At 43.8% G+C, this 26298-nt stretch overlaps 1 protein-coding gene across 3 annotated transcripts in view; it reads left to right on the forward strand.

The window, feature by feature from the left end:
• The window catches only part of ATG7 (autophagy related 7), a 1343349-nt gene that overhangs the window by 297396 nt on the left and 1019655 nt on the right, over positions 1 to 26298 (forward strand). The gene's annotated exons all lie outside the window — the stretch shown is intronic.

Here is a 26298-nt window from a genome sequence, read left to right on the forward strand (position 1 = left end):
AGTGGTTAGACTTATAGCAGGCTTCCCCCATCACTGTTTGTGTTCCTTGCACCTAACCTCCTTTGGCCATGTGAGGGAGGGATTGGGCACAGGGCCTGTATTTTTGTCATGCTCTGCAACCAGCCCGCTGTGGGCGGGCAAACCCCGCTGTGCACTACCTTTGATAGTGTGCAGGGTCGAGGGTGGTCCGCATCGATCAATCATATGTTTGTTAAGCTCGACTACTCACCCATAAGGGTCTCAAGGCACTGGGGAGGAGGGGAGGTGCAGGTTCCAGTCCATCAAGGTAGGGGTCTATCGAAGAGCTAATTTTTGAGGTTTCTCATGGAGATGGGGAGTGATGTTGTCTGTCTGAGGTGGAGGGGTAGGGCGTTCCAGGCTCTGGCTGCAAGGAAGGAGAAGGAGTGGCCTCCCGATCTGGTCTTTTTGGCACGGGGACCTCGGCGTAGGAGAGATGGGCTATTCGTAGGGTCCTTTGGGGTGTGTGGAATTCGAGTCGGTTGTTTAGGTATGCTTGTCCGGTTTTGTGTAGGGCTTTGTGTGCGTGGGTGAGAATCTTGAAGGTGATTCTGGCCTCGATGGGGAGCCAGTGGAGTGTGCTCAGGTGCTGGGAGATATGCCAGTGTCTTGGTAGGTTGAGGAACCGTCTTGCAGCAGCGTTCTGGATGTTTTGTAGCTTGCGGGTGAGGTTTTTGTTTATTCCGGCATAGAGTGCATTGCCGTAGTCCAGTCTGCTGGTGACAAAGGTGTGAGTGACGGTCTTTCTGTGCTCGAGGGGGATCCATTTGAAGGTCTTACATATGAGGCGGAGGGTGTGGAAGCAGGAGGATGCAACGGAGATGATCTGGCGGTCCATTTTGAGCTCGGAGTCCAGGATGATTCCAAGGTTGCGTGCGTGGTCCGTGGGGGTGGGTGGGCTTCTGAATGGGGGGGCCACCAGGTGTCGTTCTAGGAGTCTGTGCGTGGGCCCATGGTGAGTTTTTGTTTGCGGGTGAGGTTTTTGTTTATTCCGGCATAGAGTGCATTGCCGTAGTCCAGTCTGCTGGTGACAAAGGTGTGAGTGACGGTCTTTCTGTGCTCGAGGGGGATCCATTTGAAGGTCTTACATATGAGGCGGAGGGTGTGGAAGCAGGAGGATGCAATGGAGATGATCTGGCGGTCCATTTTGAGCTCGGAGTCCAGGATGATTCCAAGGTTGCGTGCGTGGTCCGTGGGGGTGGGTGGGCTTCTGAATGGGGGGGCCACCAGGTGTCGTTCTAGGAGTCTGTGCGTGGGCCCATGATGAGTTTTTGTTAGTGTTGAGTTGTAGGCAGCTGCTTTTCATCCATTTGGCGACAGCTTCTATGCCTTTTTGAAAGTTGTGTTTGGCTGCGTTGGGTTCGGTAGATAGTGAGAGCATGAGTTGGGTGTCATCTGCTTATAAAACAATGTTGAGTCCGTGGGTTCTGACGATGGGGGCTGCGGAGCCATGTAGAAGTTGAAGAGAGTGGGGCTGAGGGAGGATCCCTGGGGGACTCCGCAGGTGGTTGATGTAGGGTCCGAGAGGAAAGGAGGGAGTCTGACACACTGTTATACTGCAGAGGAAAGAGTGGATCCAGTCGAGGGCCTTGTCCCGCATCTCTGCGTCCTGGAGTCTGCGTGTTAGGGTGCGGTGAGAAACTGTGTTGAAGGCTGCTGAGAGATCGAGGAGGATGAGGACTACTGTTTCTCCTCTGTCGAGGAGGGAGTGGATGTCGTCTTTTGCAACAAGGAGGGCGGTTTCTCTGCTGTGTTTCTTTTCTAAAGCCAGATTGGGAGGAGTTGAGGATGTTGTGCTCTTCGATGAAGGTGGCGCGTTGGCTGTTGATGGCTTTCTCGATGACTTTCGCTGGGAACGGGAGCAGGGAGATGGGTCTGTAGTTGTTGAGGTTGGTGGGTCTGCCGAGGGCTTCTTCAGGAGGGGGTTGATCTTGGCGTGTTTCCATTCGTTGGGGAAGGGGGCATGCGCCAGGGAGTGGTTGATGGTGTGGCGATGCATGGGTGCAATGGTGTCGGCGGCTCTGTTGAAGATGTGGTGGGGGCAGGGGTCTGTGGGGGCCCCAGAGTGGATTGACTTCATCGTCTTCAGTGTGTCTTCGGTGGTGAGGGCTTTTCAGCTGTCAATTGTTGGCTTGAAGGAGAAGGAGTGGCCTCCCGATCTGGTCTTTTTGGCACGGGGACCTCGGCGTAGGAGAGATGGGCTATTCGTAGGGTCCTTTGGGGTGTGTGGAATTCGAGTCGGTTGTTTAGGTATGCTTGTCCGGTGTTGTGTAGGGCTTTGTGTGCGTGGGTGAGAATCTTGAAGGTGATTATGGCCTCGATGGGGAGCCAGTGGAGTGTGCTCAGGTGCTGGGAGATATGCCAGTGTCTTGGTAGGTTGAGGACCCGTCTTGCAGCAGCGTTCTGGATGTTTTGTAGCTTGCGGGTGAGGTTTTTGTTTATTCCGGCATAGAGTGCATTGCCGTAGTCCAGTCTGCTGGTGACAAAGGTGTGAGTGACGGTCTTTCTGTGCTCGAGGGGGATCCATTTGAAGGTCTTACATATGAGGCGGAGGGTGCGGAAGCAGGAGGATGCAACGGAGATGATCTGGCGGTCCATTTTGAGCTCGGAGTCCAGGATGATTCCAAGGTTGCGTGCGTGGTCCGTGGGGGTGGGTGGGCTTCTGAATGGGGGGGCCACCAGGTGTCGTTCTAGGAGTCTGTGCGTGGGCCCATGATGAGTTTTTGTTAGTGTTGAGTTGTAGGCAGCTGCTTTTCATCCATTTGGCGACAGCTTCTATGCCTTTTTGAAAGTTGTGTTTGGCTGCGTTGGGTTCGGTAGATAGTGAGAGCATGAGTTGGGTGTCATCTGCTTATAAAACAATGTTGAGTCCGTGGGTTCTGACGATGGGGGCTGCGGAGCCATGTAGAAGTTGAAGAGAGTGGGGCTGAGGGAGGATCCCTGGGGGACTCCGCAGGTGGTTGATGTAGGGTCCGAGAGGAAAGGAGGGAGTCTGACACGCTGCGTTATACTGCAGAGGAAAGAGTGGATCAGTCGAGGGCCTTGTCCCGCATCTCTGCATCCTGGAGTCTGCGTGTTAGGGTGCGGTGAGAAACTGTGTTGAAGGCTGCTGAGAGATCGAGGAGGATGAGGACTACTGTTTCTCCTCTGTCGAGGAGGGAGTGGATGTCGTCTTTTGCAACAAGGAGGGCGGTTTCTCTGCTGTGTTTCTTTTCTAAAGCCAGATTGGGAGGAGTTGAGGATGTTGTGCTCTTCGATGAAGGTGGCGCGTTGGCTGTTCATGGCTTTCTCGATGACTTTCGCTGGGAACGGGAGCAGGGAGATGGGTCTGTAGTTGTTGAGGTTGGTGGGTCTGCCGAGGGCTTCTTCAGGAGGGGGTTGATCTTGGCGTGTTTCCATTCGTTGGGGAAGGGGGCGTGCGCCAGGGAGTGGTTGATGGTGTGGCGATGCATGGGTGCAATGGTGTCGGCGGCTCTGTTGAAGATGTGGTGGGGGCAGGGGTCTGTGGGGGCCCCAGAGTGGATTGACTTCATCGTCTTCAGTGTGTCTTCGGTGGTGAGGGCTTTTCAGCTGTCAATTGTTGGCTTCAGGGTGTCGGGGTGGCTGGTGAGGGTTCCGTGTGTTGGTTGTCTTCGTCGAAGTTGTCGTAAATGTTCTTGATTTTGTGGTGTACTCAGCCAGAGGGTGGATTTGTGAACTATGTCGATTCCTCCTCCAGGGCGGGTGGGGCAGTCCTTCCGAGAGATCTTGTATACTTGGGGAATGGCGATGTCTGGTCCCAAGGTGGTGTTGGTCCAGGTTTCAGTGAAGAATGCTACGTCTGGGATGGTGCTGTTGAGGACATTTCATGGTGTGCTTGTGGAGGGATCGGACGTTGAAGAGGATGCATTGCAGGGTCTTCGGTTCGGTTGTGTTCTTGCAGGCGGGTTGTGCCGGATCCGTGGTCCTGGTGGTGCTGCAGGTGTGCCAGTAGCGGTGACAGCTGAAGGGTCCGTGAGTGTCGGCTGGTGATGCTAGCTTGCAGTTGTTGTTGCGGCCTGGGTTGAGAGCGTGGAGTGCCGCTGGGTTGTAGCGTTGGCGATGCATATGTCCAGGGTTCCTGGCACTGGTCGTGGTCGGGTCGCGGAAGGGCGCAGACGGGCTTGCCTTTGGCGCGCAGCGGCCGTCATTAAGTAGGGGTCGGGGAGGCCTGGGCAGCTGGGAGCGGGGGGGCTGAACTGGCTCGGGCAGGTCGTGCTGGGGGAGAGGGGCCACGGGGGCAGCAGCAGCAGGAAAACGGGGGAAAGGAAGCAAAAAAGAAGAGGAAAAATTATATTAAGAGGGTGAAAAGAATAAAGGGTGAAACGGAGAAGAAAGCAGAAGAAAAGTCATATAAAGAGTTAAGGGTGGAAAAGCTAAAGGGTGAAACAGAGAAGAAAGGAGAGGATGAAGGGGACAGAAAATAGAGCGAGAGAAGGAGTCAGAGGTCTACTGGACCACCAGGGATGAGGCGCAGGTATAACCTCCGGGTGGAGGAGGGACTCGAACACCAACACTACGGGAGTGCAGGGGCTCAAGAGGGCCTCACTTATTGGTGGAGCTGAGAGGATGGGAGCGCAGTTTCACTGACAGTGAGTCAGTGGTCTTGAAGGTTGTGCGCATCCAGGCTTGAGCCCTCACTGCACATGGCTTGATTGAAGAGCCTGGCCAGGCCCTACACTCAACCTTCTGAGAGCAACCAATTCCCGCTGCACATCACTGAGAGCCATGTGCAACAATGGTTGACCGCAGGGTTCGGCCTTTGGCTAGGCCCTACGGCCAAACTGCTACAGACAGTCAGTACACACAGCTTTGCAGCCAAATATCCAATTTGTTTTTAAACATTTTATATATACATTTTAAATATTTGTTTTTTGCCAAGCTTCTTTTAAAATATGTTTTTAATTGTTTTATTTTTTAATGTAACCTTTTTGTTTTGCTTTGTGTTTCTTCCCTTATTTTTGTACTATACACTTTTATTTTATTTTAGGAGGCTTTAAACAGTGCTTTAAAAAAAGAAATATGACCTTACAAATGTTTGTGACTTGACATTTTTTACATTTTGTAACTGTTATTATGTGAAACTTGGGTGAAAGCATTTGTGGTTTTTCCTTCAAGTGTCCATTTAGGAGAGTGGAGATGATGTGACGATTTTGCTCCCCTGAGAAAATTAATAAAGTAGATAAATATTCGGAGCCAAGAATCAGACTTCATCTTGCACTCAGAAATTTCTGGAGCCATGTCGTCTTCCTCCAATTCAACTTGCCATCTCCTTTGGAGCTCTGCTCTTGAAATTTCAGATGCATTGCACATAAGTGCTTTATCATTCCAGTTATTACAAATGACTACAGCCCGGGGTGTCCTCTTTGCAATATTGATCACAAAGGATACAGGTGACCTTTAAAAAAATATTTTTGAATCCCTAAGATGCATTAAGAACCATCATGCCCAGGAATCACGAGGTCCAGCATATGTGGTTGGCACCTCTTCCAAAACGGAGGTGTCTTCTGGTCAAGCTGTTGCATGTGTACTGGTGTCATGACTTTGGCTGTTTTGTACCTGGGTCATGGTGTCGATGTTATGCTGAAAATAATTCTCATCAACAGCAAGTGTGATCTGTAGAGAAGGCAGATCAATCTGTAGCACAGGAGGGTTTCAGACTGTTTGTAGAGGGCAGGAACTTGTTTTAAAGTTAAAGTGTGGAAGTTTTCTTTTATATTGTGTCCCCTTTCTTTTTGTTTTGGTGCTTAAGGATTTGCAGAAGGTTCATAAATAAGACCCTTATCCTGGTGTATAGTCCTTTGCACCAGGATCTGCTACGTGTTGGTCAAGAAACTACTTCAATATCTATTCTACATTTGTTCCACGTGTGGTGGTATCTGGAACGAGTAGTATGTACCCCATTAAATTTTTTTGAGACTTTCAGATTGATAAGAAAACATTCTGTAATCTAGTTTGAAAGCTGGACAAATATAAGAACAACAAAAGAGTTATACATGTGCAGTTTCTGTTCAAACTCTGCACTTTTTACAGTGTAAAAGTATAGTGATATTGTGCATGGAATTAAGCTCTTGCGCCATTTCATTTCAGCACTTTTTAAACTCTAAGTTTTATAGTACCAGGTACCGGTATCGGTATCACAGGACTAGGCATACTGGTCCCATCCTTGTTTATTTTTCTGAGTTCGGGGAGGATTTTCAAAACCTTGTAAGTCAGTGCAGAAGTCTGGTTCCTGAAGTTGTTTTGTTCCACACTCAAACATTTGTTGGTCATCTGAACTAAAAATATGGTCTCTGAACAGTTCTGCAGTAAAGGAGACTATACATTTGTTGTAGTAGTGTTCTTTTTTCAGAACCAAGACTTTTCTACTTTCCACATAGATTCTTGACAAGAAGAAAAGTCCAGAAGAAGGAGAAGAAAATTAAAAACTGGAAGATATTCAGACTGAGTGCTCCATATTTTAATGAGAATCCATTGTATGTTTCACTGTTCAACCTGGTTAAAAAAAATCTAGCAGCAAAGTACGTGACTTGGTTTTTGTGTGAGGAGAAGCTGAACAGGTGTAACTGAGAGAAATACAGCTTTAGAACCACATTGATTCACAAACATCTTAATGAAAACAATGTAATGTCCGAGGAGATGAAGTGGAAGAAAGATGCAGAAGAGCTAAGTACATCTTTTTCAGCTCTGCAATAGGCTAATCTCTGATTGTCAGAGGTTTCCTGAACATATCTTGCATGAGGAGTAAGAAAAGATTGTGCCTTGCTTTGAAATTGAGATTGCATTGGTTAGTGTGTGGCATGATCATCTCTTCCGGAGAGCAGTCCCAGAGCTTAAAAAAATTAAGTTCTTCAGTTCTCAGATGGATCGCCTCCTTCCTAAACTATGCCGATGACACACAACTCATCATCTCCATCTCTGAAAATCCCACCAACACCAAGTTCAACAACTTCATGACAGACATTGCCAGCTGGATGAAGGACAACTGCCTTAAGCTCAACATGGACAAGACCAAAGTACTGATCTTCAGCGACAAAGGCTTCCCATGGGATGTCTCCTGGTGGTTCACGGAGCTTAAACCAAAGCCAAATCCAACAGACCACTCCAGAAACCTAGGCATCATCCTTGACAAGAAGTTAACAATGACAGACCAGATCAACTCTGTCCCCTCTTCCTGCTTATTCATCCTTATTCATCCTTTGCAAGCTTCACTTGATATTCAAATGACTATTCCAAAGCTCCGGACACACATTCAGCCAGGCTCTCATCTGCAGTCGACTGGACTACTGTAACACTCTCTGCACAGCGATCACAGCCCAACCCCTCTGAAGGCTACAGACTATACAGACTGCTGCAGCCCGACTCGTCCTCGGCCTTCCAAGAAGAACCCATACCACCACCCACCTCAGGCTACTCCACTGGCTCCCTATTCAGAAAATATGCCAGTTCAAGTTCCTGAACCAAGCATTTAAGGCCTTACACAACTGCTGACCTACCTTCATAAGCCACCGCTTTATCTTTCACCAGCCTACCGACACCTCTGCTCTGCCCCCTCTCAGTAGCACACACCCTCCGCATCCGACAAAGCAGGAGTGGAGCATGCTCTTTCTCCTACCTGGCAGCAAAGACATGGAACAAACTACCCCTACATCTCTAGACCCTCCCCATCTCTTATGGAGTTCCGTAAGGCTCTGAATCCTTGCTCTTCGACTGATCACCTGAACCCTGCCAGTGCCTGGATACCCTCACAGGTGACAAGCTGCGCACTACGAATCAACTAATCGATTATTTAATTGATGACATCTAAAAAAAAAAAAAGATCTTTATTTAACACAAACTTTCCCATGTTGGCTTGTCACTAGGGATATGAAATGAGTGGTATTTTATTTTGTTTTTCACAAAAAATAGGAACCTTCCCTCTCCCTTCTTTGTTATCTTCAGCTTTAAGCCTCAGTTCACTTATTTGTTTGATATACTCGTCCCTTCTGCCATACTGTTCACTCCTTTTCTGTCCCCAAAACCATGTAAATAACACAAAGAACGGCTATTAGAATTCTCTTGCCAGTCTTGGTTTCGGATTTTTTTTCCCCTCAATGTATAATCATCCCTTCTGGACACCAGTGTTGCAGGGACAAATTTATGGTTTTTTTTCTTGTTTTGCCTTCTGCTTTTTTTGTCTCAGGTGCAACTTTCTCCTTTCCAGAGCCTTCCTTCTCATTTTTCAATTTGAGTTGCAACTTTGCGGCTCGAGTACCGAACGTATTATGGCCCACAGATTTATCAACTTCTAAAATAATCTTAGGAAGTTCTCGCTTGTGTTCTTGAATGCAAACTTCTGGCTTACGGCCAGAACTGCAGTTTCTCCTCAAATGTTGCTCAGAACTATCGAGAAAACAGCCTCAAAATTAATCATTAATGTTATTCTTAAATCAAGAGCAGGTGCAGATCAGTGCTCATTTTATGTTTGTTTAAACACCTCCATTAACACAGCTAAAGAGTGTTCCATGCATAGTTGTATAAATACTCACAAATATTGTTCCCCAAGTAGAACACTCTCTACGGGTGGTTCCAAGCTAAGTGGAACACACATAGTTAACATCCTGTGTCTTGGGTCTTATATGAGGGTAAACCACTTACTAACTAGTTGGTTTTGCAAGCAATCCAAAGTGGAATTTCATCTTGCTATGTGGGCGATTTGCCCTTAAGAAGATTTATAGTCTGTGGACTTATTGCCTGCACCACAGGATCGCTTGTTGTGCTACCTTAGCTTGCGACTGTAGAACATTATATTAAAGTCGCCTATAAATAGGCACTATTTGGTTTAGTAAATGTCTTACTTGAATTAATGTGTAGATTAATGATTTTCTAAAGTGCGTAGTTACTGCAAGAGTGTCCCAGCACTAGGGCAAATGGCCAATGGAGGGTAACAACAACCCTACAGATCGAACAAATGTGTTTTAAGTTGCTTGCAAAATATGTTTTCCTATGGGATGCACATGAGGAAGAGTGAAATCGTTCCAGTAATTGGCTGCCAGAACTGAGCAGGCTGAGCTATCAATTTCTTCCTTTTGGTGTAGGGGATAGCCAGCAACTGGGCAATCTGTGAACACAGAGTTCTCTTTCAACTGTATTCAACGGTCCTTCTGGACAGATATTTGGGCCACGTCTTATAGAAGGCGGTACCCCCTGACACTAAGGTTACATGTGCAACTGTCAGATTTGCTACATCAGATGTGGGGTATTCCAAGCCAATATGAGCCAGATAGCCCCTTTATTACTCCAGGTACCCGGTCTAATAGTCTGAAACACATGGCTAGTTGACCACCAAATTATGTTTGATGTTGTTTATATCCTAACAAGATGTCAGAGTTCATAAGTCAGGTTTGCAGCAGCTCTGTATGTATGAAAGTTTTTATATTGAGACCTAGAGCATCAGACCACTCTTGAGTAAAATATTTTAAAAGAATATGCTGCATGTGCATTCACAACGAAAGTGGAATCTATGTTATCCAGGTATCAATGAATATCTGGAATGTGAGGTAGTGGAATGCAGGATGCCAGAGGATCTGAGGGCAGCGGTTGGGTGTTGCAGACCAGGTCTTGATGGTGGGTGAGGCGTTGTCATCACATACTTGAATAAACCCAATTTGATGTATAAAGTGGTAAAGTGACTTCTTTACATTGGCGACAATCTGGGCCATAGCAACGCCTCAACATCCTGGGGAGCTCTGGAGACTGAAGGCAGGACTTAGCGGTGAAGTAGTGAAGAAGGCAGCAGCAGTGTCAGGTAAAAGAGGCAGTGTGGAGTGCCGATGCCTGTAGGACTGTGTCGGAAGGAGAAGGAGAAGTTCGAGCAGAGCTGAGAGCTGAGAGCTGATCGTTCAGACTCCCAGTGCTACACGTTAATGAGGGGAGCAGATGAGGTGGCCGCTAAGGGTCACTTTTCAAACCCGGTGAGTTCCTGTGCTGAGATAACGAGGACATTTCTCAGCCAAAGAGAAGCAGTGTTTGTGTGGGTGGACTAAAGTTACAGGTATGCTGAAATTTAATTCTGCGCAATACCCGCTCAGTGCTATCCAAGCCGCGACGCGATTTAGCACGTGCAGCCAGCAACGTTTACACCAACAGAGGCATAGACTGTGAACGCTCTCGCACCGGCCCGCCTGTATATCGAGCACAATGTTAAGCGCAGCTTTCCTGGGGCCACAGCGGCTGCATTTCACCAGTACTCGCCATGTAGTGATTTAAACAGCGCTCACCGTTGGTTCTCAGTGCATGTTCCTGTCTCGTTCTGTGGTTCTCCTAACCTCTCCTTCAAAGGAGTGCAGCGCATGAGCAGCTAATATATTTAAGGGGGAACCCGATTGAAGGAAAGTTCTTCCTCTTTCTGTTATTGGTTAGAAAAGTTGGTGGCCTTCTTTGTTTGGGATACCTCATTGTCTTTTGGTAAGGTACCCGATTGGTAGAAGGTTATTGTCCAATGAACAGTGGCCCTAGGAATTGAATTTCTTATACAAGTGTTGAGTCTAGTTGGAAGGAGGACTGGGTGGCTATTTTGGATTGGAATAGCCTTTCAACTTATGGTTTTACCTCGAGTATCATATTGGGTACTGGTGGGTTTTGGCTGTGGAGGATCCTCGGGTACCAAATCAGGCACCGGAGATTTTTTTCTATTTTGTTTTTTCTCTTGGGTGTCTAGTCGGACACCGGTGTACGATTAGTGATACACAGATTTTAGACAGCAAGTGCCTGAAGAGACAGACAGAATGCAAAATATAGCACCTCTACAGTTTTTTTATGTCCCCAGGAGAGCCAATGTTCAAGTGGGACAATGGAAAAAAGTGTTCTCTCATTATGCTAAAGTGGACTTAGTTGCGTGCAGAGACAAAGACTTCCCTGCTTATGCATTGCCTAGGTCCGGAGGGTCAGGAGGTATTTGAGCATCTTCAGGAGTTAACGATGCAGAAGATCTGGGTGAATCTGAGGTGTGCATAAAGAAACTGGATAAACATTATATACCTAAAATTAGCACAATTTCAGATCACTACCATTTTGAGAGGAGGGTCCAGTTAGCACAAGAGTCGATGGAAAATTATGTTACTGAGTTAAGTAAACTAACATCTATGTGCTAGATTGAGGGGAGTTTAGAAGAGTGTATTAGGGATCAATTCATGCTAGGGTGTAATATAGAAAATATTTAGAGATGCACTTTGGCAAAAAGATGATCCTAAATTGGATGAAGTGTTGCTTATAACAAAGAAAATAGAACACTCCATGACGTGTGTGGAGGTGATTAAGAAAGAGAGTTGTGACCAAGGAACTAGGACAAACTGTGGTGAATTCCAAAGGTGAAGATACCCAAAGTAAAACATTCTCCGGGAAATTCTACAGATGTGGGGTGATGGGCCATATGGCCAATGATAGAAAAGTGCTTGGCACGGGGTGTGGTAAGCAAATCCTGCGGTTTGAAATATCACTATGTGAGGAATTACAGGTCACAAAAGAAGAGCACAAAAGTAAAAGAAGTTGGTCTGTGCGACTTTTATGAAGAGGAGGAGATTGATGACTTGCAAGTTGGTCCTACAAGTGTGGGAAGAAGGGAAAAGGATGAGGACCAGAAGATTTTGTGCAAGTGAATGGGTGTGAAGTTAGAATGCTATTTGACTCTGGAGCAAAGATCCCTCATTCCCAGGGGTTTCTTTGAATAGAAATTGGCTGGTAAGGTGAAATTGTTCAAGTCTGGCAGAAGACTATTAGCCTATGGTGGACAACCCATCGAACTGGTAAGATACTTCATGGTGCAAGTAGATTATAAAGGGTGGATAACAGCAGGGAAAGTACACGTTTCCAATAAAGTCAACAGCATCATCAGTTAGATTCATCAAGGGGATTTGGAAGTAATGCTAGATCCGAACAGTTCACCACAGATCCTTTTAAAAAGGAAGGGACACATGATAGAACAAGAGAAGGAAGGTAGCCCTAGGTTGTTTGTGGTGGGGGTTTCCTGCAGTGAGACGGATCAAGTGAGTAGTGGTACATGGCAGAAAGAATTCTCTGAGGTGTTTAATGACCGGTTAGGATGCCTGATGGGCTATAGTCTTGACATAATCTTGAAAAAGGATGCGGTGCAAGTGGTCAGTAAGGTACTGGTGTTCTCCTGGCGATGAGGCAGCCCATGAAATATGACATCGACAGATTAAAGGAGGAAGGTATAATTTAAGAAGTGGAAGTAACCGAGTGGGTGGCTCCAGTGGTCCTGCCTTGCAAAGCTTCCGGTGATATTAGATTCTGTATGGATCCAAGTGGCTTAAACAAGGAGGTTGTTGTGGTTGTGTTTCCCTTGCCAAACATCTCTGGCATGCTAACACAGCTAGAAGAGGCAAAAGTATTCTCCACTGTAGTCTTACAAGCAGCCTATCCAATTGTACTGGGTGAACATTCTTGCGATCTTACATTGTTCATCATACCTTTTGGGGTGTTTAGGTTCATGAGGAAGCCCTTTGGTCAGGTCTCTGCAGCCTCACCGTTTCAGAGGGCCATGGAGAATGTACTGGAGGGTCCTGAAGTTGTCAAAGTCTACCAAGTCAACGTCTTGATCTTTGGGGACACCTTAGAGCAGCATAATTAGTGCTTGAAAAGGGTTCTGGAGAGATGTAAGCAACGTGGCCTCACGCTGAGAGAATACAAATGTGTGCTTGAGTGTGAGGAAATCATCTACTTAGGAGACAAACTGACAGCAAGTGGGATCAGTCCGAGTACAGAGCTGGTGAAAACTGTCTAGCGGTTCGCTGTCCCGGATAGTATGGAAGATTTGGTCAAGTCTTTGCGGAAGGCGGACTATTATTACAAATTTATCCCCAACTTTGTAGCCCGGGTATATAACAAGAGAAAGCTCTTAAAAAGTGGGGGTAAAGTTTGTGTGGTCCATGCAGTGTGACAGGGAATTTATTCATCTTAAAGGGACATTGTCTTACTCCCCTTCATTGAAAGGTTTCTGAACACAGGACAAATCGTTATTGGTACTGACTCTAATGCAAAAGGGTTAGGTGCTGTCCTAAAAGAAGGTGTAGGAAAGGAAGAGCGCACTATAATGTTTTTGTCAAGGAGTTTAAAGGGACCTGAGACCTGATACTCAGTGATCAAGAGAGAAACTGTATGTATAGTTTGTGCCATAAAAAAAACTGTAAGTATTTTTTTGGGGGGCACACACTTTATGGTGAGAATGGACCACAAACCACTGAAAGGGAATTGATGCAGTATCAAGTAGCATTTGCAAGTGGATAATTTAATTGCAAGAAAGTGGAATACATACCCGATACTGAGAAATTTGTCGCAGATTGCTTATCGAGATTGGTGGAGGAACCACTTGAGGAACACCTGTAGGAATTGAATGAGTTTGAGGTGTGTGAAGTGATGGAAGTATGGAGGAGTGGAAGGATCAGGTAGCCAAAGATGAGGAGTTAACACAAATGACAGAACTGAGAAAGGCTGTGGTGAATACAAGAATTTGACTCCCATCATGCAGGGAATATTGGGAGGTCAGGAATGAGTTAGCGACACATGATGGGTTGGTCTGGAGGGGCACCAAATTGGTTCCGCCCATGGGGCTAAGGTTTAGGTTGATGAACCTGGTGCATTAGGGACATCTGGGCTTCAGCTAAACCAAAGAGGTTAAGACTACACTTAAGTGGCCAGGTTTAGATAAACAGCTAGAACTTGAAATTAGGGAGTGCATGGATTGCAGAAACAGTGGCAAAGTCTTCAAAGCAAGGACACAACATATGGTGTTAATAAAACAACAGCAGAGACAGTGAGAGCAAGTAGCTCTAGACATTTTGGGTCCTGTGACCACCAACTCAGGGCAATATTATGTTTTGGTGGACTTGTTCTCCAGTAGTGTAGTGAAGTTTTTAAAGGAGACTTTTGCCAGATTCCGTATTTCAGTTTGATGGACAATGGAGTGCAGTCGGTTTTTAGAGAAAAGGAAAATGTCCACTCACTAAGGGGTATCCTCCACAAGAAATGTGCCTTATACCACCAAGAGTCTAATAAGGGTGGCTGTAAGGTTCCACAAAGTACTCAAGTAAGCATACATATAGCCAAACAAGAAGCAAAAGATTGGAGGGAGGAGAGTAAGACAAGAGTGGAAGTGTATCATCTCACCCCACACTCTGTGACAGGCAAGGTACCCTTTGTGTTGTTTAGGGGAAGAGAGCCCAGTTCTCTGATGTGCCAACCTTGGAATAATTAAATAAGATATTGTGCAGGAAATAGCAGTATGACATGAGACACGTGGTATAGATTACAGTAGTATCTGTGGATGATTTGGTCAGGATCAAACTACCTACGGACACGGCTAAAACAACAATGTATGGTAGTCACCAAAAAAGGCGTTAAACCTTTTATGAATGCAGTCAAACTAGAACATAGCCATATTTGGAATTTGGTAGTGGTTGCAGAACATGGGGAGGCGACACAAAGGAGGGATACGCGAAAATAGGTCAGTATACAAACCAAGAATATGGCATTCCTCTTCAGTAGAAAGGCATTATATCAGGTGGGGTTAGCTCACGGGACACCAACAGGAGTGTCAGACCACCTGAAAGTTTAAAAGCTCATGTGCTATTTTAGTTGTGCTTTTTTAGTTTTTAAAGTGGATCTGTATTGGGAAGCTTATAAATTATTGATGTATGGATACCATTGAAATAAAGGTTGATCCTTTTTATTTATTTTCTCTCTCCTCTGTTCCTTGCTCTGAGTCAATGCATGTATGTAAATTGTTATTCATGATATTTCATTTGTACCTCATGTGGTTTAGGTGGTCCCCATCATCTGTAACTCATTCAAAATATTTTGCACTTGAATAAGTTATTCATGATGACTTCCAGTTGTTGTAAAGAGGGTAGGTGTATGGTATCCAAGGAGTTTCCGAGGGCGGTGTTTGGGAGTTGCAGACCGGAGCTAGATGGTGAATGAGGAGTTGTCATCACATACTTGAATAAACCCAATTTGATCTATAAAGTGGTCCCCCCTCCACCGTGTTATGGAAACCACTAGCAAAGACATGTTTGTAACTAGTGCCCGAAGATTTACCCCTATCAGAAAAGGTGGTTCCATCATTATTAAACGGATTCAGATCATAATACTCAAAACCGAAATCAGAATGGAGAATGGCCTTTTATAAATCAAGTGTCTGACGAGCCCACAGCAGAAAGGAAACACCTTTTCTCAACTGAAGGAGGTAACCAATATATCTATGCACAGCTCTACTAATAGTAATAATTGATATCTTGAGTATCTTCTAAAACGACTCCAAGATCTAGGAGATCTTGCCCATGTTGGATGCCATTGATACGGTTTCTGGATTTTGTTTCAAGAACACCACCTTATCATAGTCTTTCTAGACCCCCTGACACTAAAGACTTTGTCAGTGTGCCAACGTGAAAGAGGAAGCCAGTTGGACTGTAACCATCCCACAATCCACTGAGCACTACTTGAGTGGAATTTGTTCTAGGTCGCAACCAATCCTGTGAGATAACACAGGGATAGTTAGTGGAATCAAAACATCTGTCATCATGGAAACATACACTGAAGAACACTAGGAACCAAGGACATATTTTAAAGATTCATTTTAAAACACAACCATATCTTAGTGCATACAATATGCATGGTAACTATTATGGAAACCAACAAAATACTGACAGTGATTTTTATCAAAAGTGTGAATATAAAAAATATTGTAACATTGTGGTGATATCATAAAGCCATAAAGCCTTCTTTATATTAATATCTTCACCCTACCCACCCACCCTACCCACTTTTTTCTTGACCAACTGTTCTACACTGTAGAAGCAAAAACAAGCCTCATTCAATAGTAACAGTGTCTGCTATTCTCGTATGCGTAGGCAGACAGGCAGATAAGCGCACCGAACAGCCGCTAGATATGCCCCGGATTAGCCTTCAGCAAAGCAAGATAATCATGGCTCTGTATGGCCTTTGTCTTGAGTCTCTGGTGCAAAGAATCTTTCTATCTCATTACACTCTTAGTTCATATAAAGTATCTGATAATTGCTGAACAATTTCAGAATAAACAATAAGTAGATAGGCCTTGGCACGCTTTTCTCACATTCTATGAAGCCTTGTATTTAAAAACAATAAATGAGAAGTGATATTATCAGTTTCTGTGAAATCACTGGAAAAGGGACTTGAATCCATACAGAAAAACATTAATATAGTCAAGCAAATTTGATTCACATTACGTCACAATTAATAATGACATGAATACATTTGCATTTAAACTTTACATCTATACCGAAACAATATATATAATTCAAGAAGGGGGATACCTAAAAAGAAAAATATTTGATAATTGTAACACTTGGACGTGTACTGATACTGCTGAACAAACTGAAAAAGGTTTGACTTTTAAGAGCTATTTTAATATATTTTGTTAGAATGCCAGTTAGAATGTCTTAAAGCATCACTTTGTACCTCCCGTTTGTAACTTGTTAATTTTGCTTATTGGACACTTAATCAAATGCTGAGATTTCCAATACTGCTGAAATAGTTATTTTTCTTCATGCCATAGTTTGTTGAAAACTGTTGTTTTTTCACTAGAGTTAATTGAAGGTCACCAAAAACTGTTTACGGTTTGTGTTAGACCTGGCATCCTTAGGATGGTCTTCCTCCCCCAAACATATTGCCTTTCACCTCCTCTTTTTTCTGATTCTTTTAGTTGGCCTTAGAACTCTGAGCACTTTACCACAGCTAACCAGTTCTAAAATGCATGTGCTTCTCCCCTAAACATGGTTATATTGGTGTATACACAATTGGCATATTTAGTTTACTTAAAAGTCCCTTGTAAAGGGGTTTGCCATATACCTATGGCCTGTAACCTAAATGCTACTAATGGGCCCGCAGTACTGATTGCGCCACCCACACAAGTAGCACTTCAAACCTGTCTCAGACCTGCCCTTGCTGGACCTGTGAGTGCAGTTTACTGCCACTTTGAAACTACTTGCCAAGCCTTAAACACCCCTTTTGTTACACATATGTCACCCCTAAGGAAGGCCCTGGGTAACCCATAGGAAAGGGTGCTGTGTAAATAAAAGGTAGGGCAGGTACTTTTAGGTTTGCATGTCCTTGTAGTGACACACACCCAAATACCTTTTTTCACTACTGTGAGGCCTACTCCTCTCCTATGTTAGCATTGGGAATTCCTTAATACCCTTTTAAACTGTTATTCCCGATTAGAAAGGAGTAGCTGCTTTATGTTTTATATCTTTGGAATGAGATTGATAAATCCTCTTTACTGGTAAAATTGTATTTTATATTACTATTTTAGAAATTCCACTTTTAGAAAGTCGTGTGTTCCTATTGCTCTGTGTACTAGCAGGGTGTTTCCAATCCACGTCTGGGGACTGCTACACTTTGTGCATTCCCTCTAGACAGCCACAAACACAGGAAGATTAGGTGTGTCTGCATGCTCATCTGCATTTTGATGACTCTTCCTGATTAGGAAGGGAGAGGGGAGCTGACACCTGAATAGGCAGTTTCCTGTTTCCCACACAAAAGGATGATTACCCCCTTCTGACAGTCTGGAGCCAGGACTGGAAAGAAGGGACCTGTGTGCACTTCAAAGACTTCTTTAAAGTCACCCCCACTTAAAAGGCACGTTGGGTATACATCCTGGGTCCCTGACCCCACCAAATCAGACACTTCTGGACCCACAACTGGACTCTTTCAGAAGAACTGCTGTGCAGCATCGAGGACTGACACTCTGCTGGACTGCTGACCTGGAAAGGCTGGCTTTTCTGCTGTGCTGCCCTGCTGAAAGAGAGCTGGACTCTGCCTTGCAACTGAAGTTATCTCAACAGGCTTGTTGAGCCTCGAGACTCCGGGATATCAAAGTCTCTAACCCTGCTCCTGTGCCTGGTTCACTGATACTTGCATCACACAAATCGATGCTTCTCCAGTCTGCATGTAGCAGAAACGGCGCATCAACCCTGTTGTTGGAATAGAACCCGCCGCATTGCTCTCAGGACTGCTGCTTCACGTCTGGAACCACCGCTTCGGAACCAATGCATCACTACTAGTGCGTGGAGAAGATCGATGCATCGTCCCTCCAGCCTGGATTAACCCAGCGCATCATCTTCAGAACCATTGCGTTCTGAACCAATTATTCGCTTAACAGACCCCGACACTTCGCTGCATAAAATCGCCGCATCACCTCTACTGCAGGCCTGACATCAACACATCGCTCGCCTGCACCCCGCATCTTGCAGTTGCAACCAGGATCAAGGTGCTCTGTTCACTGGACCTGCATAGCTCTTGTCCCTGACCCTGACCTGCGCTCCATCGCAGTTGGCCTGAACTGTTCACTTTGCCCCGGTCCAGCGTGACCTCAAGTAACACCTAAAGCGATTTTGCTCCTAACCTCTATTTTTACACTTATTCATTTCTAATTCATATCTCGACTTGTACTTATTGGATTTTTGTCATTTTGGTCTTGTCTTGTTCAGAATAGAATAATCTATTTTTCTAAACCTGGCTGGAGTCTTCTTGTGGTGTTATTGTTTTACTGTGTGTGTGTGCTGCACAAATACTTTACACATTGCCTCTTTAGATAAGCCTCTCTGCTTTGAGCCAAGCTACCAGAGGTAGAGCACAGGTTATCTTTTAGCATGTATCTAGCTTACCATGACTAGTATTGTGGTTCCTGTTTGTACAGGGTTAATACTCTGACAGCCAGTAACCCAATTTCTAACAGGTTGCCTCCAAACAGTACATCATAATCTCTTCTGAGAATGTCTTGCATTCTCAGATGATCAAAAGCTAACATCCAATTTGAAGCCGTATTACCATCATCAGTGAATGGCACTTTCATTTTTCAATTGCCTCTGTACACCTCATGACATGGTTTACCAGAAAATCTATGGCATTCTAGTTGAAGTCATTTTCACAGTCATTATATCGTATAAAATGCAGACAATGATTTTTGTGAGTACCCAGTCCAGTTGGTGTAGTGACAATTCATGAAATTGTACAGCATGTTTCTTTGGGAATGGTAGCGTTGAATATTTGAATAAGAACCTCTTTTGCAAATGCATTCAGAAATGTCATGCAGCATTCTGTGGCCGTTATCTTTTTGAAAAACGTTAAATTGCTTCTCATTTATCAGAACATATAAATATTTTACCTCAGTTGTGACTGGATCCATAGCAAGTTTAATTTCACTCAGTACTATGGCTGCCTTATTTTCAATGATTTGTTTTCCAAGTGGATCGTGACCACTCGTCGCTGAACATTGACTAGCTTCAGGAGTTTCTTTGGCAATTTCTGCTGCACTCATTTCTTCTTGCTGAATCTCGCCATTCAGCATCTTCATATAAGTGGGAAGACAGGACATTGACTATTGCCTTTCGTTGCATTGAAGATATCTTGATGAGAAGCATGCTGTGATAGAGGTTTGCCTTCATTATGCCAGGACTTGAAGAGCTGTAGCAGCGCCATGGAAATAAAACGCCCTTTCCTATGGAGTCTGATAAAATAGTTTATGGTGGTTGATGAGACTTGGTTTGTTTTGTCTCACTGACCACCATTGCGGTCTCTCACTGCTAAAACAACCAGCTCTTGATCTCTTCAACATCCTTCCTGTATATATTGTACTATACAACTCCATACAGGTTCAAACATTTTGTTTTGACGAGAATTATCCAACATGTTGCTTCTGACAATATTGGTACTGTCCATATTTGTGTGAGGCAGGTACTCTATCTGTCAAAAAGAATTCAAGACTCTTTTACTAGAGAAAGCTGGGAGTAAACTTAACCTAAGTATATTTGTTTTCCCTTCCTGTATAGTGCAGAGTTACTGATGCGATCAGGTCTCTAAGAACCATTTTCACAATGTGATAATAGTCTGAAGCTAAAACTGTACAATATTTGAGATAAATACTTCTCCTATGAATCCTTTTCCCATATTTCTTTCATTTCCACCTTCTCAGACTTTGCAATGCGCAAAGAGACGTAACATATGGCTGTGGTGGTGATGTCCACTACAAACTGAATGCCCATTTTTCTATTGCAACTGAATACAATATCAGGATTGTAATCCTTGATGAAATATGAACCTCGCTTTTTAGAATGTTACAAATGTTTTTGCCATCTTGCCTGTAAAACTGCACACATGAAGCTGCTTACTCTGCCTTTGGAATACACAGGCCTCCGAAGTCCAAAACAGCATCTGGTGCAATGCATTCTTTTGGTTTGTACCTCAGTGACATTTCTTTCCACCACATTTATGTGGCTGAAACGGCAACACCTTTTGACTAATATTTTTATTCTGAGCCTCACTTGGAATTTCATAAGTGATATATTGGACAGTGAATGACAAAACCTACACATAAGTGTCTTTTACAAATTGTGTAACTCTTTGTACTAACCGTAGCATGAGAATGTAAGGAGCACCTCTGGATCGGTATTCTTTCCTCTAGAAGTTATCTAAACCTTCACCAAGTAGATGATCTTTTTTCCAGATGAACCGAGGAATAGTTTGACATTGGTGGCTGAAGCATTTGGAAACAGCTGTATCCACTTATCAGAGTTCTCCTGGTGTTTTATAGTTAATACCTACAATATTTGAATTTGCACACTCAAACTCATGGAGGTCATCCCACAGGCATACTTTAGTTAGTACCTCCGAGTCAGAAACCAAGTAAGAGCACCTAAGTTGTATGCTATGCATTTCAACTCAGCATATCAGCTGAACCAATACTTGTTTATTCCACGTTGTCTTATTGAGATTCAGGAGGTTGCATTCAAGAATTTAATCTTTGCCAAACATTTTTGTCACAAATTCTTTTGCAGTCACTTTGAGAAATCATTCTTCTGTTTTTATTAATGAAAAACTGCATAGCACACAACGGGCAGTTTACTTTTAAACAGAAGACAAAAAACGTTTTGACTGGTCTGTCTGAAAAGAGGATTTTTAGAGAAGACTTGGAATTCAAAACTCTGCTGAAGGTATTTGCAAACCACAATCATGAAAACAACCCCTTTACTTTAGGAATCACTGAAGGTGATCAATGGACCTCTAAGTTTTTTTCCCTATACGCCCCGCTCAGTTCAGTCTTTGCTTGATGATTTTGGCACAATTATAAAGCATCACTCAAGCATTTTCTGGAATGCGAAGGATGAATGTTGTATTCATCAATGTGTTCTGCCTTGGGAATATCTATCTTTTCAAATTAGCCACTGTGTTTATACTTATTAACTTGTGCACCTACCATCAACAAATGATCATCAACATTAATATCGTTGTCATACTTGTTTTCTACTTTCTAAGGTACCAAGGCCCTTATTCCGACCTTAGCAGTCCTCCAGTGGCACAGCCACCGTGCCGCCCGCTGGAGGACCGCCAAAGCCATGGTATGCCTTCCTGCCGGATTACATGTGTAATCCGGGTGGGTGGGCGGTGCTGCGGTGGTCTCACGGCCTACCGCCATGACACCACATGCAGCACATCCCTGCACGGTGTGAAAGGCATGCTAATGTGGGCGGGCCAGCAGTGACACAGTAGTCAGACCTCTAACACAAGTACCGACCGCAAACTCGTAATAGGGTCCTAAGTACTGGAAGAGCTTTGTTTATTCTGTCAACTAATAATTTCTTGCCTGATTTTTGTGTCTTTTGTTGGTACACTATTGACAGCAAGTGGTTATTCAATGTGATGAATGACACCTAAAAATTCAATGTTCTCATAGATCCAATTGGAGGTAAATGTCTTTCGCTTTCAACCGGTTCAATAGTTTCTTTTGATGGCAATTTAGTGTGTTTAAGCTGAAGAGACACAGTTTCCTGAAAATGATGTACAATTTGCATGATTATCTTTTAGTACACAGACAACTGCTCCAGTTCAGCAGGAATAGGAGACATTTCTAAGTTAATAGGATTACATGTGTCAGGCATTTCATTATCATCCAGTTTTAGTAATGAAGTATTTTCGGAAGACTTGCCATTCTAATAAATAAAATTAATCTCGAACTAACAAGTAAAGGGAAAGGTTCGATTTGAACCACTATGAATGTTCATTATCTTTAGTTGTGAAGTTCACTTGAGCTTCTTTGGTTTTGTTGGTAATATGTATGAGCACAACGAACTCAGAATTCACTTTTTCAGCTGAACTGGCTGTGCATGCATTAGTTTTGTCTTGGCTGGGAACGTGTACTCCTGTATTATCTTAATTCTTGTTTTCAAGTCCAAAGTATCTCATTTAAATCTCCACTGAGATTTCATTGACTTTTGAAATCTTCATTGCAATATTTCCCTATTTAAATATTTAATTGCTCTAGGTAAAATGCAGGAGTTTTCACATAGTACAGTTTTCATACTAGATCATATATTTTGATAAGGTGAACATGTGCTGTCACAAATTGCTATTGACAGACATGCTAAGGAGTGTTCTGGTAGGGTGTTCAAATTATATCGGGTTCAAGTCTGTTCAATCCTGAGTTTCATTTTAACAATTGCCTTAGAGTATTTGTTCAAAAACAGACCACGCTTGGTAGGTAGTTCACTGTTGTTTTGTTATGCAAAGATTACTACACCACCATTCAAATTCAGGTGCTGGACAATGTTTTTGTAACACATTCATGATAATGTATTTTCTTTCTTTGTAACTCGTTACTCCTTTGGGACAGGTGTACCTTCTTTCAGCTGATAAGCATGTGAATATTTATAACAAATACTAAGGCATCTGTCTGTAGCTTTCTTCTTTAAAGAAAACATGTTTAAAATCCGGTACCACTCTCTTTAGAAAAGTAACTAAAGTTTGATTTGTCAACTTTTTTTTTGTGTTCCCTTTTTTTTCTTTAGTGCCTCTGATATTGGGGTTGCCACTGTGTATTTATTGCTCAAACTTTTTACTTGGTACTGTTGTCAATCTATAGTGACAAAACAGCACCTTCATTGACAAGGTGAGAAAACACATTGGTTTTTAAACATAGAGAGACTGCTCCATCTTCCCACCCTGTTTAAGATCATTGCAGTGCACACTCCTTGGCGCCCTTACATACTCTGCAGTAATTACTTGAACTTCGCTGTGCTCAGGGTTCTAACAGAACACCTCCCAGTGTATATTTTCAGGGAGAAGTGGTGGGTCTCTAAAGTGCTTCCAAAACAGCACAAAGCAATAATTGCTACCAAAGACTTTGAGCTGCTATCTTTAGCTTGCCCATAACTAAATCTCTGGGGCCTATCAAGGTGTGGGGAAAGCTTATTAGCTTACATTGGGTTGATCTTACTGGCCTGGGATTTCTGTAGAGACCACCAAATATTGTCACTGTGTGCCAATCATAAAATCCAGGTACAGTAGGAAGGGATCATTTGCATATTTTACCAATAATTCAGATGGCTTCTCAATGTATCAAAATAGCTGTCTCGGGCCCCATAGAACCTTCTGGAAGAGGACAAAGGTACATCCTAGTAGATGTTGACTATGATACTCACTATCCTGACGCATTCTCTTAGTGGGGTACCACTACCGCCCATCTCATGTATGTCCTTTTGTCTTTATTTCACAGGTAGGATTACCTTCACAGGTGTTAATTGATCAAGTGACCAACTTTATGTCATGTATTCTTCAATATATGTGACATCTGTTCAAGCAAATAAAAAATGCTTGTGTGCCTTCCCCAAACCGATGGCCTGAAAGAATGGTTCAGACCATAAAACAGGTGATACGAAGAATCACTGATCCTGAAGACTGGGATTGTGACCTTATTTACCCTGTACATTTTCTTCCCTCTTTCATTTACCCCCTTTTGGTACGTACAATTATTACCCCGGAGGAATTTTAACCTCTTAGACTATTTCTGCACCGTACATCTGACGGGCATACGTCTTTTCCCCTATGCCTTTGTTCTTTTTCTCCCCCTTCCTTCGTACCCCTACAGGTCTATATCTTTGCACATAGCTCAGCCTTTATTTTCATTATTTTTCAATGTTATGCATTGAAATGGAGCGTGGATCTTTTACTCGCTCCGAACGGCATTCTTCACCGTCTCTACACACGTCCGATACTATCACGGTCATACAGCGATTCCTATAGGCTCTGGGAATCCCTGACGCGGTGATTCTTTCCGAGTTTCCTGTCTCCTTGGCAGTGAAGATTCTCACAGTATTCCCCCTTCCGATTGGCCTTCGGCGATACCGTTTCATCTCCTGCAGACTGATTGGTTGTTTTTTCACACGTCATCACGTCCTCCGTGAACACGCCCCCCTGCCTCGCCTTACGAGCGCAAGGACCGTACCTCTTCCGTATAACCACGCCGGTTTCTCCTCCATTCACCATCGGGGTCCAGTTTCAGAGGGATCGCTTAGGTGCCAAGCGGGTGCCTAGCTGAGCGGGCGTGAGTTCTATGACTAGGGATCTCAGATAAGTAACAGGGGTTTCTCTCAGCTTTTCTAGGTTTATTTACTCCTCTTCCCTCTTCCTTTTTCCCTATCCCTAGGGTGTGCTATTGTAGCTTTCCCCCCCCCCTCCCGAGTCCCATGGTGTAGAGATTTACTACACCTCAAGTGAGATATCGTGCATCTTTCGTGTATCAAGTGCCCAACAACACTGCGTCCTAAATCTTTTGTGCATAGTGTTTTACCACAATGGCTCTGTCTTAACGCTAATGACCATCCTGGGCTCTCCATATCCTTTAATGTTAGACAGCTATTTGCTTGTGTCTTAATGATCGAATTTCTTCATCTTGTATGCACTTCCTGTCCTCACAGTAGCACAGATGGCCAGCGTTACCAATTAAGTGCACTGCCCAGAGCACAAGTATCTGTACGTCCAATGATGACAAATCAACAAGACCATGTCTAATCTTTACATGTTTGTCTCTTTTCTCGTTTGTCTGTGTTTGTCTGTTTCTTAACCAGAATAAACTCGGTTCCTCTCCATTGCGGGAGACGCCATATTTGTATTTTTATTTTTCACACTCATAACCTCTGGTTAGGGTGGGCCTTAGCGTACCCATACCGCCGAGGTTCCAACGTCCTTCCCTGGTCCTGACGAATGCCTGTTTAAACATAACACATAGGCAGAAACATGTTGACTACACTGTAAGGGACTTGGCTGAACAATTTATTCAGCTTATGCGTCCTACACTCTGTTTTTATATATGTCTGTTTGGCTTCTAATAAAGTTTATTTTTTGACACAAACAAGACATTTTTAACAATCACTTTCACTACTCACCACACACACACTACCAGTTCCGCAGTAATTCTGGCGTCAAAGCACACCGGGGTGGCATTCGGCCTCTCCCGGTGGGGCCCGATGATGAAGCATGTCACCAACCAGGTTGGGGAGTGAGGGCTTTATTAAGAAACCTATTTGGATTCTACAGTTGTGCTCTATCGACAGACTCAAGGCACACTCTTTTGTTGATTTGATTATGCTACTCACTACCCTGAAGCATTCCCTTAGTGGGGTACCACTACCGCCCATCTCATGTATGCACTTTTGTCTTTATTTCACAGGTAGGATTACCTTCACAGGTGTTAATTGATCAAGTGACCAACTTTATGTCATGTATTATTCAATATATGTGATATCTGTTCAAGCAAATAAAAAATGCTTGTGTGCGTTCCCCAAACCGATGGCCTGAAAGAACGGTTCAGACATTAAAACAGGTGATACGAAGAATCACTGATCCTGAGGACCGGGATTGTGACCTTAGTTACCCTGTACAGTTTGCTTGATACAGACATAGGATTCAGTACCTTTGAATTATTGTTTGTATACCAGCCCAGAAATATCCTGGGTATGGCCATGGAAGAATAGAAGTAGAAAATGAACAGAACACTTCCATTGTCTCTTCTAGTATTAAGTTAAAATACTACCTAAAATCTGTTCACAGCATGGTTTTAAAGACCAAGCACAACAGGGACAAACATATAACTGAGGAACAAGAGTGGGAAAAATCTGCAACGAGGTGACAAAGTACCCATACCCTTAACCAATTCTGATATTAAATGCCTGGCACAATGGTTCAGATCATAGCAAGTAAAAGATGTTCTGAGTCCTATTACATAGAGATTCGAATGACATGACCCAAAACCAGTCCTCCCAACTTATTATGCCAAGCTATTTTTAAAATGAGAAGAACCAGAGACTAATTGTCTTGTAGGTATCTCCACCACATCTGAGTCTATCCATGATAACATTCCCCCCATCAGAGTCCCATGTTCCTCCTTCCTGTCAGAAA

This window comes from Triturus cristatus, chromosome 9 (genome assembly GCF_964204655.1).
Source record: "Triturus cristatus chromosome 9, aTriCri1.1, whole genome shotgun sequence".
Lineage (NCBI taxonomy): Eukaryota > Metazoa > Chordata > Amphibia > Caudata > Salamandridae > Triturus > Triturus cristatus.